This window comes from Sinohyriopsis cumingii, chromosome 5, assembly GCF_028554795.1.
Source record: "Sinohyriopsis cumingii isolate HCF-2022 chromosome 5, ASM2855479v2, whole genome shotgun sequence".
Taxonomy (NCBI): domain Eukaryota; kingdom Metazoa; phylum Mollusca; class Bivalvia; order Unionida; family Unionidae; genus Sinohyriopsis; species Sinohyriopsis cumingii.
The window spans coordinates 128,884,585-128,906,039 of record NC_142965.1 but is presented as its reverse complement, the minus strand read 5'-3'; the positions used below and the strand labels follow the sequence as shown (position 1 = coordinate 128,906,039).

Genomic DNA, 21,455 nt, shown 5'->3' with positions numbered 1-21,455 from the left:
TAGTGTTATGGGAGGGATAGAGAGAAATCAAAGAGCATGAATCAGGATTCCTTTAGCAAAACAAACCAAATACAACATTTTTATTCAAAATCACTTAACACTAACAATTAACCAAACAATTTAACATCAAACATTTTTTCAACTCACACATTATTTTGGAGAGGGCTGACAACGTTGTGAATGTAATTGTGATTTCCACTGTTGGAAGTCATTAGGCCATTGATGGACACTACGTTTCCTAGCTTGAGACAAAAGATAAGCATAATGCTCACAAAACCATCGATCTACTTTCACATCGTTTCTAGAAGAAGATCGAGGATCAAAATGAGTCACTATATGTTCTAAAGAATAATCCAGACTGCGATGATGCAGAAAATACACACAATATTGTCCACACACCAAGGAATCTGTGCTTTGTAATTTCACATTATTGAATCGTGTGGTCTGAGCATTTCTTATCACAATGATATCGTCTTCCAAAGGAGGCAATCCACAGGAATCGAAATATTCCACACATCCTTCTCGAGGAAAGTAAACGGCTACCCAGTGGGTTCCTGGGAGATGACTGTCGTCCGTATTGATCACATAAGCTTGATGGTCTTGAGATTTGCGATGACGGAGTTCATCTTTAGCACATACGATAGGATTCCAAGAAGCAGTGTACGAACTGTGGTTCAAAAGATAATAAAGTTCCCAGGTATCCATGTTTTGTGTGTTTTTCTTCTTCACGGGTAAAAATAAGTGATCAGTTCAATCCTGACTATTTGCTTGAAAATGTCTGATAAGTAAAAGGCGTTTAGCTCCGACTTCTTACTTTGGTCAAAGAGAGATTCGATGAGACGGCACTCCAGAGACGTTAATGGAGGAGAAGAATGTTTATCCAAGCCTTTATACCACTCATTCAACACGAATTCGATCTCGATAAGACCCCAAGCTTTGCCCAGATATTCTTTCAATTTTTCTTCTTGACTCAACATCAGATATTTGTCGTGTTGAATTTGACTGCGATGATCGTTGTGACATCTATAGCACTCTTCCTTGATCAATTCTTTTATTTTATCTGCCAGGACTGTAGCAAAACAGGAAACTAAATGGGCTTCTTGTTTTGGCCAACATGACTTCATCATGATAACTTCTTCGTCTTGGGATTCTTCTTCTTCCACAGTCTCCTCACATTCCAAGTCCAAAGTTTCTCTACTAGGCAAAGAGGGATAACAGTCTTCCATAGCTTCTAATAGTCTAGAATGACTTCTCTCAGACTGTTGATTTCTATCGTATTATCAAATTCTGCATACAGGATGACGTTCACCGTTACATCAGGGTCTCGGTTTGCAAACTGAAGTTCCACACGAATCTGACCGGATTTTATAGGGTGGAAATGTCCCTCGTCGCTGCCTTGGTCTGGAGTGAAATCAAAAGCCCACAAAGCATAACCTCCTGCATAATCGTCGTACGAAATACCGTGACTGGTGTTGGTTCCTAACTGTCCGGTGGCTTCGTACAGGGACAAGTATGATCTCAAATAATTCCTCGCCGCACCAAAGTTAGGCTAAAAGGGTCGGGTACACAAGGTCTTGCCATCGCGACTGACTTCAATCTTGGACACGCCAAAGTGTTGAAAGTGGAAAGGATTTTGATCGTGGACTCCGTTGAAAGTTGCATTGCTTACGATACCAACGATTAAACGTTTGGGTAACTGTCCTTGGAACAGATGATCTTCGATCATAGATCGTTGTCCAACGGGAATGGTGAACGTTTCACTTCTACGCATCGTATTGGATACTTGGCGGTCGTTCTGCTCAACATGTGACTGATGTCGTTTCCCACTTTAGGTAACACTTCCACACGACGCACGTAAAGTCGGGCTTCTTGAATGATAGTTTTGTATTCATTTGTATGGGCCATCAAATGGAAAACGGCACTGCTATGATTCAGTCTCAGGCGGACATCCACCCCGTTTAGCAAATACTTTCCTTGTAACCACATGTCCAAATGCAAACGATCCATCAGTTCTAAACTTCGCCCTTGCAGAAGTTTCTTACGACGGTCGTTAAACTCCTCATTGTGAGGATTGTCTTCTCTGTCAGGGCCGTGTCGTTAAACGTGGCTAAACCTGCCGTGTCAGGTTTCCATACCACGCAAGCATCCAGATGAGTGGTCTTGGTTTCCTTTCCGTACGTCAAGGGATTTTCCAGGTAGGCACGATAAGGGTAAGTAACCACGCTGCTGCTGACCAGTTTGTTATTCAAGTACAAGTCCATTTAACTAAACAAGGAATGCATGAAATTGTTGACAGGAACTACTCTAGCATCGCCTCCTGGATTGGTGTTGTCCATTTTGATCACTTTGACTTTCAAATACAGGTAACTGCTATTCAGATCGATGTAATCTTCGGGCTGACGTTTGATTTCAAACTCGATGGGAGCGGAATCCGTCAAAGAGGAGACGGGGTGAAATTCCACCCACTGGAATTCTTGCATGGTCATCATGGCATGGCAAACAGATTCAGTTCCGACTTGGAACAGACGCAGACTCTCGGTGCCTCATTTTTCTCTTTCTCAATACTTTAATAATCAAAAACGTCTAAGTCTCGAACGGTTTTTCTTTTCTTTGTCTTTCTAGCTTTAGACGTGTGAAGTCTGGTGAAAGGGTGTTTTAGTGGGTCGTCTTTTTCTACCGTGTCCTTGCTGTGGCTTCAGGGAAGCGGGAATGCCTGACTCAGTAGGGTTCAGGCATTTATAGGAGTTTCTCGTCGACCCAAAAGGTCTTTGCCTGTTTGCAACAAGACATTTTTGCCTGCCCTCATGAAGGCTTCTTTGGGATTTTGTTTGTCGATGATGACATTTTGGAGAAATTCTTTGCCTTGCGTCAGTGCGGCATCTTTCAAGGCGTGCAATCTGCGTGTCACCATCGGTTTCAACACCGGAGCCTCCGAACCAAAGGCCGATTTTAATATATCTCCTAAACCGTGTCCTCGCTGTCGAGCAACCCCTAGGTACACTGGATACATGACTTAAAACTCGTGAGAGAACCGGTACAGAGGTGTGTCCCACTACGTTATACTCCACCACATCGGAGTACACAAAGATCAAATTCAGTCCTTCGTTCAGTTCTACCGGGGCACGAAAAAACTTGGCAAAAGAATCATTGTCGTAAATGACTGGTAATTCGTCTTTTTGTTGTTCTACTTTCTTTCTCAGCTCCCTGTCTCCGCCCAACATGGCAAACAATTCAGGACAAAATAAAATAGACATGATTTTATCCGTCTCAGGAAATTTCACCAGGAAGCGACGAGCTACTTTGTGGTACTCCAGGGTGACACTTTTTTATACTCTCCAAAACTTTAAGAAACACGACATTAAACCTGGAGGCAATGGCGCTCACCAAATGTTGTCCACTAAAATAATAGCCTGGGGGAATGAACAAGTGATAGTGGTCGACTTTTGATTTTTTTGTGCCAGGGGTTTTCTTATCATATTTTGCGTGGGTATCCAAGTACTGTTGCAATTGTTCGTCATGAACTTTGACCGTAAAGTAATTTTGATTCGGAAGGGCATTGAGGACTTGGGTCGGGTGAATGATTTCTACCAAAACCACTTCCCAATGGGCTTGGTGATCTAATTGAATGACCTGAGGTAATTTGGCCGTGTAACAGCACAACGTGTTCTTGGGAAACACCTCCATGGAACTGTCACTGGGTAAGGTTAAGTAACATTGGTTGTTATTATTAATAATTCCAGAGTTCTGTGGCTGTCCGAGGGGTTTCTGGAAGTCAGAGGAGTGTCTCCGCCCAAAAAGGGGTTGTTGTTGTTGGAGTGGTGACTGACACTGGCACTGGACACAAGGTTCCCGTTGTTCCCGTTGGAAGAGAATTTTAGGGAGGGATTGGGAAGCAGGTAACCGATGCAACTGCTCAATAAAATGGTCCACAATTGGTTTTCTCCTTGTCGCAAACTCAAATTGGCAATGGCTGCACCGATGACACAATACACCACAAAGATTTGGCAGAAAAAGACAATTTGCGTGTTAGGCACACGTTCTCCACACCACACCCACAAGGGTTGTTTCTGTAAATCTTGCAGAGAAGAACTGGGTGAAGGAGTGGTCGCAGTATCTGCGTCTGTGTGAAAGGGCATGATGGTCACTTCTTTTTATAGTCGATGACTTGCGAAGCGTCGATCCACGAATCAAAACTGGGTGGATATCCTTTCCAGCGTACTTTAACTTCTTTGACACGTCGTTTACCCACTTTACGGGTTCTGCGTTCGAGAATGCTTTCGATGTAGTACACGTCTTCTTTTTTGGTGACACGTTGTAACTCGGGCAAATAAAACGTTCCTTTGAGCACTTCTCCGTTCATGTCTTTTAATTTATAGACGGCAGGATGACGGCCATGCACCCGTCCAGTGACAAGAAACAATTCGGTAGTCCAGTTAGGTAAGTAACCTTTGTCGACAGTGCGTTTGGTTTTGCCAAACATACACTAACGTCGATGACTTAGCACACGCCCTTTTATCTTTTTTGGGGGGACTATCGCTTTGTGATAAAGGTGACAACGTTTTTTCCAAAATCGCCAAGGAATCCTATCTTTGTTACGCCTCTTTTTCTTTGAACGACTGTCTTTTCTTAGGGTATCGTCAATACTTGGCTAAGCGTTTTGTCGGATAACGAGTCTTCCTTTGTCTCTTTCTTTTTTAACGATAGTGACGGTGTGCACTTCTTTGAGGTGACATCTTTTGGAAGTTCACTGATACCCCTGCTTGGTCGCAGGCCTTTATTATACTGGAACGCGTCGCCACTGATTGTCTTTACGTCGTATCAACTTGAGGACAGGCATGACACGTCGTGCATGGGTACGCAACGGACTAAATCGAGCCAGTTCTTGCTTGGACAAATCCAGTAAACTTTGTAACACGCCCGATCTCTCTTGGACTTTGATTTTGGGAGAAGGTACTTTGTGAGCAGCGGAAGCTGCCGCTAAATTGGAGGGCCCTGCCACTGGGGAAGTTCTTGGGGTCATCAACGGAGAAATTCTTGGTGTGATCAACGTCTTGAAGTACTTCTCAGTTCTTGGTGTCATCAACGGAGAAGTGGATGAACCTGAGGCTAACGGACGCGCGGTCACCGCCGTTGCAGGTCGTGGTTTGCGAGTGTAAGGTTGCGTCCTGGCCAAAGTGCCTCTCTTGCGACTAGTTTTCTGTGGGCTTTTCTTTTTCTGGGGACTTTTTCTCTGTTTCTTTTTCTGGCGGCTTTTCTTTTTCATGGGTGGTGACCGGAAAGAGGAGGGTCCCACCACTGGAGAAGTTCCTGGAGACACGAGTCTCCTTGGGGACCTGGTCTTGCCACCGTGGCTCTTTTTCTTCTTCTTGGCGCTTCGTTTGACCTTTTTCTTGGGGAGAACTTTGGGAGAATTAGGATCTGATCTTAAGAGAAAGCGAATGATGACACCTCCTAGAGTACCGCTCCCTCCACGTTTCAAAATGATTTGTTTTTTGGTTTGAGTGTCGACGCGCGGATCAGCCAGTTGGGTCAAAGCGACTTTGTTTCGATCAAAAAAGCGTTTGGTTTGATGAGGAATCTGAATGATCCCTTGCAGTAATTGACGTGCTGTCACCGTGAACCATCGTAAGACTTCTTTGAGACTAGCTTCTAAGACACCAGCCCGTATTTGTGGATTTTTTTCTCGACTGATGCCATACAAGGCACGAATCAACTTGACGGGAAGATGCGACTTAAGGGACGTAATGTTCAAACTGTGTGAGACAAACGAAAAGTTCTGACGTTTTTATAGATCTTTTTGTAGAGGTTAAGTCGAGGACGGAGACGTGCACAGGACAGGCCTTCCGTCTTGGCACCAGTGGTGAAACAATTGGGTACGAAATCGCAAATCATCGGGGGTAGTAGGTTTCAAATCGACGAGTAAATAGGCGTGTGGAGTTTGAGTGGCATCGTCGTACGCCTGAGTCAGCCAAGGCGTTCCTAACTGTTTGGCTAACACTTGCACTTGGGATTTATCTCGAGGGCTTTAAAACAAAACCACGTAATGCGCGTTGAGACTGATGGTGCGATGGGCTTTACTTTGTTGAAACAAATTTTGAGTGATGAAAATGACACTGGCATTACGATGATGCCCTTTGCGCGTCAACGAAAGTTTAATTTTTTCGTCTTCTAATAACATGTCGTCGAAAATGACCAAATGGGTTTGACGGGAGTCAGACACGATTCCATCGTCTTCTTTAGGAATGCCTTCCGCAAACACGATGGAATCGCCTTGACTTTCTCGCAAGAGGCTGTACGCCGATTGCCACTCTTTGTAACATCACACGATGCGTTGAGGTGACCGATCGATCAAATGATGTTTATGTTTGATCAAAGGTTTGACGAATTCGGTTTTGCGTGAACCGCTAGGTCCAGCAATGAGCATGTTAAAGGGATGGCGAAGATACAAAGCCTCCCAACTGGCACGATCTAAGTGTTCGTCGATGACTTTGACAGTAGAGGAAGATGGAGCAGAGACAGAAGAGGTAGCCATAGTGTTAGGAATGTCACTTGTGACACGAAAACAGACAAGACAAGAGTTTTTATACTTTTTTTCAGGACACGTTTATTGAATGTTTTAAACATGAACACGAAAGACAAAAATACATAAAAGCCAAAGGCTTAAGTACAACGATAAAAGACACATGTAAACCATCAACGTGGAATAAAAACAAGTTTCTCAACAACATGTTTTGCGTAATGTTCTGACCAGTTCAACAGGGCGTAAGGTCACACCAGTGTCCTCCCGAAAGGGTCTTTCAGGAATGTCCACGATAGTCTTATCCTGAGTGACGAATTCTTCTTCTGGTAATGTCACTAACACAGGTTGAAAAGTGACTTTTTTCCTTGAACATTTCTCGTGCATACTGGGCCACTTCTTGGGTCCAAGCCTCAAAACTCCCCTTTTTTCAGGCAAGTACATCTGTCCAATGGGGGTGTAAGTCACAAGCTACACACACATCGTGATACACGTCTTCGGTAGCTAAAAGTTGACGAATCTTTTTTTCCCGTAGAGGTCGAGAAAATTCCAGATGAAAACGCACGGCTTTGAGCAAAAGCAGTCTTTCGTGAACATTTAAGGCCATTCGGGTAGTAAGTACTGTTCGTAAAGAGTCCACAAGGAATCGGCTGGTAAACGGAATCCCAGAAAACAAGTCACTAAGACACACACCACTTGTCGACCCAAACTGAACGGAAACAGTTCTTGTAATAATTGATGGTAATGATCCACGGTTTGAATATGGTCATTGAGTTCCTTCCATGGAATCTGTTCAATCACATGTGATAAAAATCGTGGCATGGATTCCTGTTTTTATAGTCACTTTGTTTCGGAAGCAATACACGTACTTTCTACCCAGAGATCTTCGTTCTCCAGTTGGAAATTTAAATGCTCCAAACTGTAACCTAAACTTCAGAGTTCGTTTAGAGGTTTCCTCTTCCGCTAAGTAGATTCCACGTAAAATATGTTGGTAATCCTTTAACTCGTCTGCCTCAATGCGTTGCACTAGGTGAATCTCGAAGTAACCAAATAGATGAACATTTCGATCATTCACTAACTCAAAGTGTTGAACAAGGTCTGACCACTAATACAATTTCTGACGAATCAGTACTTTTATACCATTCAGGTACCAATGGTTAAACATCTGGTGACGTAACCGATGCAATTGCTCTTTACGTCTGACTTGTATTTTGACCAGTTCTCGGTAAATGCGTTCTCTCAACTCCACAGGCAAAGCACGAATGTTCTCTTGTAAAGTCTCAATGAATAGGTCAGTCAGTACAATTAACAATCTTCTCCTAGGGCAAAAGTAATCCACATAGTAAGTAATTTCTGACCACTGCCATTCAGGGTAACGTCCAAGAATCTCATTGAAATCTTTTGATGTAAACGGTCTAAAGCGATATAATATGATGAATTCACACTTGACCCAGAGAAATCTAACACACTGGTTGACTTTTTACACTTTCCTCTTGTGAATTTCTCAACAAAAAAGTTCTACAGTTACCCATTGAGATTTTACTCTGGCAAGTCCCTGCCAAACTTCCTTGTAAATCTTCTCTTGCAGTTCTTTAGGTGATGATTCAATATCGTTTTCGAAATGGAGTTTAAATACTGGTCTCGGTGATGTCCAACATCTGACTCCTAACTAATCTGGTTTCTTCTTCAACGACATAGTAGGTTACTTCAATGTCTCGGTCCCACTAAGGGAAAGTAATGACAATTCGGTGACCATCGAGCATGTTTCAGGTAGGCCGAATCTTGTGGTTCCCAGTGATGAAGTGACACACCGCAACTGAAGCACTTGACTTTATCCCCTTCACCCAAATAGGAAAATCCGGCTGTGGCTAATTCTTCGGGGGTTGGTCCTCCCAGATACTTAGACCATTTTCCTTTGAACGAGTGAAGACAATTTTCAAAGTTGCAGTATTCCGACAAACGCATAGGAAACGAATATTCGTCTTTCACAGGTTCGTTTCGATGAGGGTAGGGTGACATGGACAGGAGTTTGCTCAGGGCTGGATGACATCCGTAGGGGGGTAAACGTAAAGGTTCACATCCACATTTAAAATGAAACCCAGTAAAGTGTCCAAGAGGACAAGCGGCATCGCTTTCGCATCCCTCAGGTTTGACACGCACAGCATCACTTTCCATGATAGGGTAGTGACACTAAAGTTCCCATGATGCTTTACGGCATCACTAAGGTCACAACGTACAGCATCGCTCCCATCGCAAAGCTCAGAATCGCATTCTACTTCAGAAGCCCCAAACTTGAATTGTGTCTGTCTGAACTTGTTTTGTATTTCTCTGAAAGTATTCATCTTGTTCGCTTGGTCTTGGTAGTCACAATGAACTATCGATCTTGCCTAGGGTTCCTTTTTATATACAGACCAATACCGACGTGTTCATACGGTAACGTGAAATGATTGGAAAGTCGCACTCGCTTCTGGTACACGATTTGATAGACTTTTTCCAATGGTCGACTGACGATGTGGTGAGTGGGTAAACGTACAATCTTGTTGGGCTGATAGGTGGTCACTTTAAAGTGGTCATCTTTTCCAGACTGCAAGGCTTCTTTCAATACGCCAAAGTTCACCACTCGACTGGTACGATAATTCAGAGTCAATCCTTTCACTTTACACTTCGTCTGCACTTCTCCTTGTTTGTCCCGGTATTCGTAGCCGTATTTTTTAGGATCGTCACTTGCGAAACTTAGAATCTTGTAGTCGGGGTGCTCGTCTGTCCAGGCTCCTAAACGGTCTCTTTCGATGTTAGGGTGCTGTTGACTTGGGTGATCGATGTAAATGCAACTATCCGTGTCAAAGTACAGGACGCGTTCCTCTAACAGTTCTAAAGCTTCGTACAATTTTAAGCGAGCATAGGCTGTCACGTAAGCCGCAATGATGACATTTCCAAAGGGGTCGGCTTCTACAAAGTCCAGATCTTCTTCGTAATTGACTAAGATCAAATCCTCGGGAACGACGTCCACGTGTTTCATAAATTTGGTTTTGTCGTGAATCATCTGAAAGTAGCGGGAAGGTTCTATCAAATACTCTGTCTTGGGTAAGAGACGGGACATTATTGAAATAAGCAACCGTTAAACTCGTACACGATCTTGGGGTTTTCTAAATCCCAGCCATCCACCGAATAAATTCCGATGGTCTTTTTGACCCCTCCGTTGCGGGCATGCTGAATCCATTTGTCTTCCTTGTCGCACAAGTAATGTAACCAGCGTAGGGCTTTGACCGAGTATTGACGTTTGACATAGTTTGTCGATTGAGAACTGATGACAGCCACGGTGTTTTCAGGCATGAATCGTTGTCGGTACACTAAGGAACATGCTTTGGCAATGGTGCAAGCAACTTTCAAAGGATCGACCCCTCCGTGTTCCATGAACAATTCTCGAAATTGTCCATAGCAACGCCGTAAAATGTCCACGTCGGAACGACAATACTTCAGCATTTCTACCTGAAAGTCAAAAGGGTCTAAGGCATGGGCCTGGTACCAAGCGTAGAAAGCTCGTTGTTCGGTACGCATATTGTCGGGGTCGTAGTCTTTAGCCTCAGGCAAATGGGGTAGAACGGCGTGTTGATTGGCTTCCGTATTGTACAAGTGTGGAAAGTACCCTTTAGCCATTTCTGTCATACCAAACGTTTTAGGCATTCGGCTCAAAGACATGGCCAAACAGTTCATGGAATCTTTAAACTGCACTTGTCCCACTTGCATGAAAATGATTTTGGCTCCGTTCAAAGTGACTTTAGGACGCTCGGTACCATGTTCCGTACAGTATCTGAGAAGAAACTGTCCATCGTATCCGGAGAAATTGTGAGCCATCACCGTGGCATGACGATGACAATCTCCGTAACGTTCGATGTCCTCTTGGCTCCACGTCTTGTCGGTGGGGTCTAAGACCCATCGTGCGAAATCGGCTAGCGTGTTCGGTCCCCGAAAGATTTTCTCACGCCCTCCAGGAATCTTACTGCAGTAAGGGCAATGACTGAAGATAGGTTCTTGAATGCACTTTTCGCACGCTCGATGAGCCACGTAGAAATTAGGAATGTGAATGCCGGTCTCTTGCATGAATTCAAAATCGAAAAAGATGAAATTGCCTTTCTTTTTGTGACCATCCTCTTTCTCTTGTTGGGGTTGGTATTTTTGCATGTAGCATTGATGTTCCAAGTCCACGATTTGGTGACAAATGTGACATTTTTTCTTTCCTCGACATACGTGTGCCTTGGCACTGTTGGTACATATGCCTTGTCCACACGTAGGGCACAATCTCAGGAGTTGACAAGCACATTTCTGCTGTGAACCTTGCGTCTTCAGATGTTGTTGGTAACAGGCAGGGCTGACAAACGTGCGCAGACAAGCAGAACAATGCACTCGTTCTTGCCCTTCGTTCAGACAGGGTTGAGAGGCCAAACATCCTGAGCATTTCGATCCACAATGCTTGTGTTGCTCTCGATTGTTATAGCCATAGTCACATTTCTGACAGTAATAACTGTATCCCAGGAATCCGGTGATGGCGGTAATGGCATCGAAATGTTCATCGTGATGATAAAGAGAAATGTATTTTCCATCCTTAAAATCTTGGCCTCGAAACAACAGAGGCCGGCGCACTTCTTGAGGGCGCACTTTCAAAGTGTAGAGTGGAGCTAGGATATCTTGCAACTTTTGCATCTCAGGAATACCGCAGGTTTTGTCTTTGGACAGCCCAGCTTGTTGCAACAGGAGTTCTGCTTCGTTTCGTTGTTTGGCTCGGTCCGATTGTTGAATAGTTTTCCAGGCTCTTTTCCATTCTGTTGTGTCGTTCTTGTTGGCATAGGTTCGTCCCACCACGATGGCTCAGGCTAAGCACATCTGGTCTTGAGGGTTGTTAATTTGGACGAGACTCTTTTTGGTGCTGAGAAGGCCGTTCACCAATAAGATCTTTTTGCGCTGTCCGGTCCCTTGAGGAGGAGAAACGTGGGTCATGTCCAGTGTGGCTTTTCCATCGGTGATGTCAAACTGATCATTGGATTGTTGTAGGTGTTGAATCTTGTCCATGACTTTGGAAGCGGTCAATTCTGCAGGGCTGCTAAACTCGATCCAAACAGGGGATTTCAAGCCGTCGTGTTGTATGGAAAGTCTCAAGCGATCGTCTTCTTTGGGTTGTCGCTTGAGTGTGGTGAGCAAAGAATCCCACATCTCGGTGATGAGCCCTTCTACTTTCTCTAACGGTACTTCGGACTTGAAATCTTTAAACTTCACCGTGTATTTGTAAGCCGTGGTTCTAAATTTTCCAGAGGGACGCTTTTCCGTCTCTTGAATGGAATATTACTTTTCATGGTTGACTAAGGGTAGTGAACTTTGTTTTGAGGAAAACTCTCTGGGTTTGGATTCTGGTTCACTCATGTCCTCTTCAAAATCACTGGCATGAATTTGTGCCAAGACTTCAGCCCTGGTACGAGGCGATATATCACGTTTCTGCCTCTTAATTTCTTCGTCTTTCTTCTTGAATGAATTGGATCGTTTCATCTTGATAGCAAAACGTCAAATGACTCAAATTTAAAAACCATGGTTACTTTATAGTCATGACAGACCAGCGTATATAAAGGGTGTGTATCTTGTCCTTCCACTATTCATTTCACTCTCAAACCGAGCACAACGATGGGCGAGACTACACGAATCGAACTTTTCATCAGAGCTTTTCGAGGGGTCATCCGAAAATTATCTTCAGACCAGCCGAGGGACTACTCACCCTCCTATCGAGATAAAAGTCAAGATACTTGCTATATCCGTCAGAAGAAAGGGTATTGGTCTTCAGAGTGTCCATACCGTCAAAAAAGCAAAACGGGCTAAAAGAGACAAAAGTCAAAATACCTGTTATCATTGTCAAGAAAAAGGACATTGGTCTCCAGATTGCCCTAAGAAACAACAGGAGCAAGAAGAAGAGGGGAGTGATGGAGAGGAAGAAGAGGAAGAAAGCAAACAGGTGAAGAAACAGAAACAGGAGAAAAAGAAGAAGGGAAGAAAGTGAGGATGAAGAGGAGGAAAAGACTGTGACTGTGAAGAAATTCAAAAAACTGAAAGAGTGAACAAAAAGACAGAAGTCAATGAACTTTTTAAAGTGCTATGTTGTGAATTGTGAATTGAATTGTAAAATTTGTACCAGAATAGAAACTCTATAAAACGTAAGTGTCTCTTGGTTTTGATTTTAAAATAAGAACCTACACTCACACACTCCATCATTCACACATACTATAGGGGTAAAGTGTTTTTTTTTAAATAGTTTTAATGGATGTTGGCAATTGAAAGACTATCACTTTTCGAGAGAAATGGGTGGCCCTGAAAAGGGCCTTTTTGGTGTATGAGTGAGCTTAAACAATCAACTTTAAATGCCTTAAGCCTTTGCCATGGCCAAGGCCTATTTCGGGACTGCGTACTGTTGATGATAATGATTTGGTTGAAATCACTAAGGGTGGTACGGTAGGCTTAGTCACAGTGTTGGAGTGTTTAGCTCGGGAAGGTCGTATTCTCTTTGGTCGTAATAAAGAAGTCTGATACATTTGTTTCAGACTTCTTAACTCTACTAAAATGTCTAACAGTACCGTGACCGTTTGACTTTCACACCTTTGTTTCTTTGCTGCTGCTGCTTCTTCTTCTTGTTTTTTTTTTTTACCTCTTCTTCTTGCTGCTGTTGCCGTAGGAGAAAAGCTTGTTCCGCTTCCTTTTGCTGTTGTATAAATTTCTCCAATTCTTCTTTCTGTCTCTGTCTAAAATTCTCCACGTGCGGTAATGAAGGAGAAGGTGACGAAGGTTCCGGAACAAATTCTTGCGAGGTAAGAAAATCCACAAAATCCCAATTCACCTCTTCTGAAAGTAAGTCCGGGTTCCCTTGGGTAGTCTCCAGGGCTGGTACACCCCAATTTATCGTTTTCTGAGTTTCCGTCATGTTGAAAAACTGTCACATGGATTGACTGCGTACAGGCGCTAGCGAATCTATATAGGGAATGTGACGTCACAGACTGCTCTCTTCGGATTGGACGTGGGCTGACTGAATTTTGTAACGCGTGTTTGGATTGGTCAATGAACTCAATCCGTTTCAATCCTTCCTCTCCCTATAAATAAGCGCAGTTCACTGCATTCCTTCACCTGTTCTCGGCACCCCAACATGTGGACCACAGTGGAATCATCAACTCTTGTCTCTTCCATGATGTTCCGGACGGACATACCGATGTATGTCCAATCCAAGTGGACTATTGTCCATAGGACATAAACAAGCCTATTGATACGAAGGATTTACTTGGAGAGGCAAAAATGCCTAAAGAGGGTTCACGTTTACGGTCCTGAAATCTGACGTAGTTTGAGGAAAAGAAGAACATCTCAAAGATGCCCTCTATGTTAACATAAAACCAAAGGCCCTTTTAAGGGCCCCTTCAATGCCTCGAAAAGACATTACCTTTCATGCCTACCTTTTTTTAAAAGAAATGTCTGTTTTCGTGTGTGTGTGTGTGTGTGTGTGTGTGTGTGTGTGTGTGTTATATCCCTATCCCCTGTTCCATTTCCACTGACGCTAAACAGACCCACCCTGTTCAATTTCCCTTGACACTATACAGGCCCACCATGCTCAATTTCCCTTGACGCTATACAGGCCCACCATGTTAAATTTCCCTTGACGCTATACAGGCCCACGATCTATTCCCATGTTAAATTCCCCTTGACGCCAAAGGGCCGGGACAGTTTTCCCCATGTTAAATTTACATAGACGCCAAAGGGCCGGGACCTTATTTTAACATTAAAGTCCCCTTGACGCTGAATCGCCCCTACATACTACTCATTTTCATACTACAGTACTACTACTATTTGGCACCAGCAAATTCTACAACTAAATCGTTCGCGTGTTCCCTTATGGTATCTGCAAAAGCTTTGCTAACAAGGTATTTTTTTTAAAACAATGTCCAATTCCAAACAGATTTAAAATATATAACAAATCAAAATAAAAGATGTCTATAATGACCTGAAAATCTAATCAGGTCATCGACGTGTGCATAAAAATTTCATTTGTATACTTTCAATGGTCCTGTCCATTTTTGCTAAAAATATATTCCAGAGCCAGATAGACAGGCTTACAGAAGTACGGACGTACGCATGGGCTGAACCAAATCAAAATGCCTTCATACTTACTGTCGTCGTCTTAACGCGAAGTAATCCGTTAGCGTGGTGCAAGTCAAGGACAGGCTATTGTCAGTTCTAGTTTTATATACATGCGCGTTACAGGGTTTGGAGTCCTCATTATACCGTGCGCGAGATAATAGATCGCAACGGCTACCGAACCGATTCAAAAACCTGGTGCACAGTAGTGTATAAGGTCTGTAACCTTATGTATTGTAACGATCATGAAAGTAATTTAATGTATCAACTTATAAGCTGAAATAATATACAAATACATAGGGTTTGTGAAGATTAGATCAATTAACTTTAAAATAAACGAGAAAAAGCATTTACCTGGCACCGCTTTAATTTAAACTTTTATGACACATGGTACTAATGGTATGGGGAAAAAAAATGGGTACCAGTCTGGAAATGGGATAAAATAGAGTATATATGAATTTGGATAGCCAGGATTGGTAGATAGCGAACGTTAGATTTTAGTAAAATGAATCTTTTTTGAGAGCTTAACCTTGTTGTAACTGAACAAATAGAGACATTATTTTATTGATGGAATCTGAGTCCTTTAACAGTCTTGAGTTTGGACCACTCATTACTAAAATTACCTCCTGACTCTTTGGTGCGGAATTGAAAGCATATGTGTTAGACACATATAGATCCAGAAAATTCCGCGTCTCATATCCTTTTCTCTACAAAGATGCTGTCATAGAGGATGCATCTATACTGAAAAATATAGATTTGATCATGAACACTCAAATATTTTAAGTTATTGAATGTTTAATATCATGGTGTTTGCATACCTTTACCGGTTACTAGAAACACCGAAATACACTGAAAAACCGAAATACACCGAAATACACATGTATTTACATGTTCTCTCTGTATATATCGGTTTCCACACACAAATTATTATTTGGTTCTGTGTCAATAATAATATAAGGCAAAATAAGATATAATTTATGTGATATTGATACGAATTATTTACTTTTTTCCTATTTATAGCAAAATTCATTTAACGATGTCACTCGGTTGTACTTGATTCGACAGACCTGATACATGGCGAATCGTAATAATACATACACAGAGTGAAAGGGAAAAGTATAGAAGTATCAAAAGTATTTGCCGACATTATATTATATATTTACTACAACTTTTAATGATATAGTTTTTGACAAATAAATAACATTTAATTTTTTTTTTGTTTAAAAGGTTTCTAAATATTTGGCATATATATACTGGTTATGATGATATGACAGTTTGCAAGGATGTTAAAAAAAGTATTCTTCTTGGAAATATGTGAACGGGGAATAGTCATACATGTTTAAATAATAATAAAATGCCAAATAATTTAAATTTATATGAATTATTTATTCTTTACTTGATTTGACATATATATGATAAACGGCGAATTGAAAAACATACACAAAGTGAAAGTGAAATGTAACAAAGTACCAAAAGTGTATTCGATAGTATATAGGCAAGAGTGAGATTAATATTGTGATCGTAACAAGCCAAGATACATGATGATAGACAAAGACAACTCAGGTAAGCATTTTTGTAAAATAAACATGTATTATTCATTATTTGGCAGAATTTAATATTTATGTTTAATTACACACATAATGTATCAGGTTTGAACGACTGCATAATTTGAGCACGCAGATAATTAATCCAATAGTATTCAGGATTATGTTCCTCTTGAAAATCTAACTAAAAGTCATGTTGCACAAGACAAGGTAAAATAAACCTAACCGAACACAATAAAATATAGCACATTATGACGAAATCTCTGGTTCATGTTTAAATTTTTTAGCTGTAATTTTCACAGTTCGTACATTAATTTTTCGTTTCCTTTGTCCAGGTTTTCGACCATTAGTCCTTGGAGCAACAACAGTTGTCTGACCGTCCGTCGAAATCATGTATTTTGTGTCTATGTCGATGTGGCGTCTGAAGCGTTTGAACAAGTTTGTACGTTGTTGCTCTGTCATCTTTATCCAGTCTGTTTTTCTCGACTCAAATTGTTTATGACTGTCGGCAAGCCGGAATTCTCCAGTGCATACTAGAGCACTCCTCAGATTTCTGAATTGTCCAGTTACTAATTCATGTGTTAGTTGTACAAATTCCGTCAGCGTTTTCGTCTTCCAGTCAACTGTCTGTTTTAAAACGTGGTTCATGGACTTACTATTATTTTTTTCCACATGCGGTCTATTTGATAGATTCTAATGGATTATTGACTTATTGTTTGATATTTGTCTTTTGTTTTTTCCGAAAGTAATTAAGAAATTTTCCTGTCATTTCTGTAATCTCGTCTAAAACAAGGTCAGGAGTCCGCAAATACTCTGTCGCCTGTCGAGAGTTTCCATGTGGCGTTAACCCAGGAAATTTCCCTACATATTCAACCAGTGCCAAATTACTTGCCAGACCCCCCCCCCCCCCCCCCGTAGCCGTGTGACCCTCTTTTTATACATATTGCCCTGTTTTAACTGAGTGTAATACCTGTGGATCACAACAACTTGATCTTTGCCAAGTTGCGGATCAAAAGGTCGATACTCAGTTTTCCGCTGGACTTGTCATTTTAAACAATACTTCCCATTTTTTAAAAATATCATGGTCAGATTACCGTTGTCAGACAGCAAACAGTAGGATTTAGGGGATGCACCAGCAGATGTATCCCATACACCACAGTCGTCTGAAAAAGAACTTTTGCCTTTATTTGACCTATTTTCGAGTTTTTTCGCATTATTCACAATGAAATATACATTTTCTTTCAAAACACATGGAATGCATTCTACGCTAGATTCTGATTTCAACAAACATTCCACTGCTTTGCCCGTGTCAAGAAAATGACACTGGTCAAATTTGCCTTTTGCTGGATGTCTGTATGTGTCATTTCCGTCTTTTACTTCGTTGTGTATGTCAGTTACGTTGTCGATTGTATCAGTATGTGACTCGTTACTAAAGTGTTTTGCCGTCAAGTCAGAATTAACAGAAACAGCATCCAATGAGTCGTCTAATGAATCATCTACTGAGTCATCTACATTTACATTGACCATATGCTCCTTGTTTTCATATAACAGAGGCACAAAGTGATTGGAAATAAACCCGTTTGTTCTTTCTGGGCCCGACATTTGAGTCCACATTATGCATGCTGCGTGAGATGCGTCCTCCACAAGCTTTGAATAGTCACTAACAACAATGCGATTTTCACAAATCAAATCTACAAAACTGTTGGACTTTTCATCATAGTACATAAGATTCAATATCAGTTATATTGCAGTTCGTAGTCGCAGAAGTTCGTGAAAGTTTTTTGAACCAGTCAGTGCTCTAGAAACTGCTCTGTATAAACAGTTATCATCACCATAAACTGACATTGGTACAAGTTCCCTTAAAATTGCTGGATTATACAATTTTAAAATTTCCACAGAAACTGCATCTTTCTCTCCATTGAAAGACATGTGCTCTGATTCTAGAATAAAAATCCCGAAGATGATGAGAAGCTTACTTTCTGACTTTGCAGCATTGGTCAGGGCATTAATTTTCTTCAAATGGAATGCTGTATGCAGCCTGGAAATATATTTTTACGGTGTCATTTAAATATAAGTGAAATTCTTGTTATATTTAAATGACACTGTAAAAATATCTTTCCAGGCTGCAGACAGCTTTCAATTTGAAGAAAATGAATGCTTGTTTGCTTTATCTTATAACTTACGTATGCATAACCACACCCGCTATCAAAATCGGGGCCGTTTCTTTAATGTACTCGACATTGTTATCTTAGTTTGAATAATAAATGCGATCACGGGGAAGACAATAAAGGGTGTGCAGTCAAATAAAAATGAATAATAGAACGTGTGCAGGACAAAGCGAGAAAAGTATGAACTTTTCAAGAGCCTAGTAGGGAGACTAAATTAAAAAAAATAGAGATTGGGACCTAAAATCGGCAGGTTTTTCGTGTCATTTTTAAAGCCTTTTTTTCACTAAATATTGGTCGATCTTCCTGGTCCAATATGCGTGAAATTCGCAAAAAGACTCGCCGTTTCTCCCTGTGACGTGCCATATTTTCCCCGAAAACGTGCCCTATTTTCACATTCTGGTCAGCTGTGGTCAAACTGCACAATAGTTAAAGATTAGTCTTAAATATACAAGTAAGAAAGCCAGCGTGACTAATTAAAAGTTAATCCTAATCCATGCAACTATGTTCTGAAAACGACTGGCCCTTCGTCGTAATTCAAAGAAACCACATTATACACGAGTTTGTGTTACGCAAACACCCACAATTGATTGGGAAATAAAGGATTCCCAACTTTGTTGAACTAAAGGTACCAAAATAGCCAGCCCCGTGGCACCGTACATGTGGCAACTATTTTCCCCACTTTGTAGACCTTATTGTCAATTCATAAAGCATTTAGTATTGTTTATTATAAAAACATATATTCTTAATTAGTTTTTGAGGACACATTTGATGCGTGGTATGTATTTTCATTCCTTCTTTTAATTTAACTATGACTATTAGCATTGGTATATACTGTATAAAAATGACAGGTGTTCACTCGTGTAAGTTTCTTTCGTGGGATTGGTGCTATTGTATGGAGGGTGACTACCGACATAATTATATGCATGTATTTTGTATTTTTCCTTGATGCATTATTGTAAATGACTGCTTGCAAGTGCTACTTTCATAATTCCATCCATGTAGATTGTATTCTTCATTGGTGCAAACTGTACATGGTAGTTTACAAATGCAACTTTCCTTCTACATTATTGTAAATGGCTGCTTGCAAGTGCTACATTCATAATTCCATCCATGCAGACTGTATTCTTCATTGATGCAAACTGTAAAGGGCAAGTTGCAAGTGCTTAGATCTACTTTCCTTCTGCATCATTGTATCTCGCTTTCTGCCAAACAATGAATTCATTCCGCAGTTTGTCATATGGCAAATGCTAAGTCAGTTATTACAAGTTTTTAATATTCTATTTATAAACTTGCTATATCGCAAATTACATTGTTCCAGCTGTTGATTTTGTTCTGCATTTTACAAATTTTGCCTCACAACACCGTAACTTCAAAATGTTCTCCTAGTCCATGCTTTATGAAAAAAACACATCTTGTAAAATCGTGATTATAATGAAGCATCAAGCATATTGCAAGTTAGCATCAAGGAAGTTGGCATGACATAATGCCTTATTATGACAACAGATGGCGCTGTGAAATATCAATTTCTTACAAAACGACTACTCCCTGACTCTAGCGAAATGAGATTATACCACTTTACGGTATTGTTGCGCGTCTATTTTAAAATATCATTCTAGTTATCTTGCTGCGGGTAATGGCATAGTACAGTCAGCTGGTTTCCCAGACTATTAACAATCGGAAAGGAGGTGGCCTGTAAGAAGCATAGAACAAATTAAACTTATCTAATTGTATACAATTAGATATCTCTTACACAATGTTATATATTCGCTGACCCTTCATACCCTCTTTTGATTTGGACATTTTGTATGTGTAATTTACCGCAACTAGCATCATAGGGTATAGCAGAATACAAACAAAATTTAAACGATATTACATCTTGTCATGCCTGCATCATGAACTCCAAGTTGCTGAGACATCTTTCCGATCGTTCTCAAAATAAATACGTTTATATGGCCTAAATTGTTGTAGACGGTTTGTTTTATTTTGGACATATTTGTTTTACTTTTCCGATATTATTCGTATTTTTTTTTTAATTGAAAGTAAAATATTAAATTTATTTAGCCCAATAATATGCATATATATACATTCTTAGAACTGTGCGTTGACGGTTCTATTCTGATAGATCAATGATGAATTTCCACTCATTGATCATTAATGACGTATGACAATAACGACAAAAAGTAATAATAATCCCCATTTTCCAAATGAATTTAACATGGCACACAATTTCATCGCAATCATTTCTTTTTGTTTCCCTCTCCGCTCATGCATAAGGGACATAATACGCAGAAATTTGGAATGAGAGAGAAAAAGAATTTGGGCTGGATAAAAACCTTGAAACTAATCTTGTACCAAGTAACTTACAAGAATATGGTTCAGCATGTGTATACATCCCTTGCAATCTATCTAGTGTTTATATAATCAATGATACAAAGTTGCAATAGCCTCATTATATAAGAAAATAAATTCTAAGAATATGGATCTATTTTCAATATCCAAACATAAAGAACATTTCCAATTATGAGATGCTTTTTTCCTCAGATTTCAAACTGGAAACTACATTTTGTATCATTTAAAATCATATGCATCCATATATCTACCTTGGAACAATGAATAAAGTAAATTCCATAATTTAAATGACTTAATCGCTCAGAAGACAGAGAGTCATGAGCAAGTTAGTTTCTTCACAGTATAATAAAAACCAAAAGCCAATTTATAACTACAGTTGCAAGATGTCTTAGAAGAAAGTAACAGCTACTTTATAAGCATGAAATATATTTAATCTAAATTATAGGCCCCAAGTACTATTCATCAGAAAAGGCAAAAGACTGGGTCTCAGAAATTGAAGCCACACAAGTACCAGTTCATTACTTTGTGAAAAATGGGGTCATTATGAGAAAATGGAGATGTATCTGCTGGTGATGAGTGGTTAGTGAGCAATCAGATTGTTGTTCCAAATAGTATAGTCATGAAATTCATAGTCGAGCCCATGAAACTCCTAAGCTGTCATTTAGTTGTCAAGAAGACTTGTTACAAGAACCTGAACCATTTTTATTGGCTGAAAACTGAAAG

At 40.6% G+C, this 21,455-nt stretch overlaps 1 pseudogene across 2 annotated transcripts in view; it reads right to left on the bottom strand.

The window, feature by feature from the left end:
* LOC149800216 (uncharacterized) overlaps positions 1-14,811 on the bottom strand; it is a 31,538-nt pseudogene extending 16,727 nt beyond the window's left edge. The window contains exon 1 of one of the 2 annotated variants that reach the window (XR_016420946.1): positions 14,705-14,811. The product of XR_016420946.1 is annotated as an uncharacterized LOC149800216, transcript variant X1 (transcript). Of the gene's footprint in view, positions 1-14,650 lie in introns of both variants that reach the window. The other variant, XR_016420947.1, reaches the window with a different exon arrangement.
* Between the last annotated feature and the right edge of the window lie 6,644 nt (positions 14,812-21,455).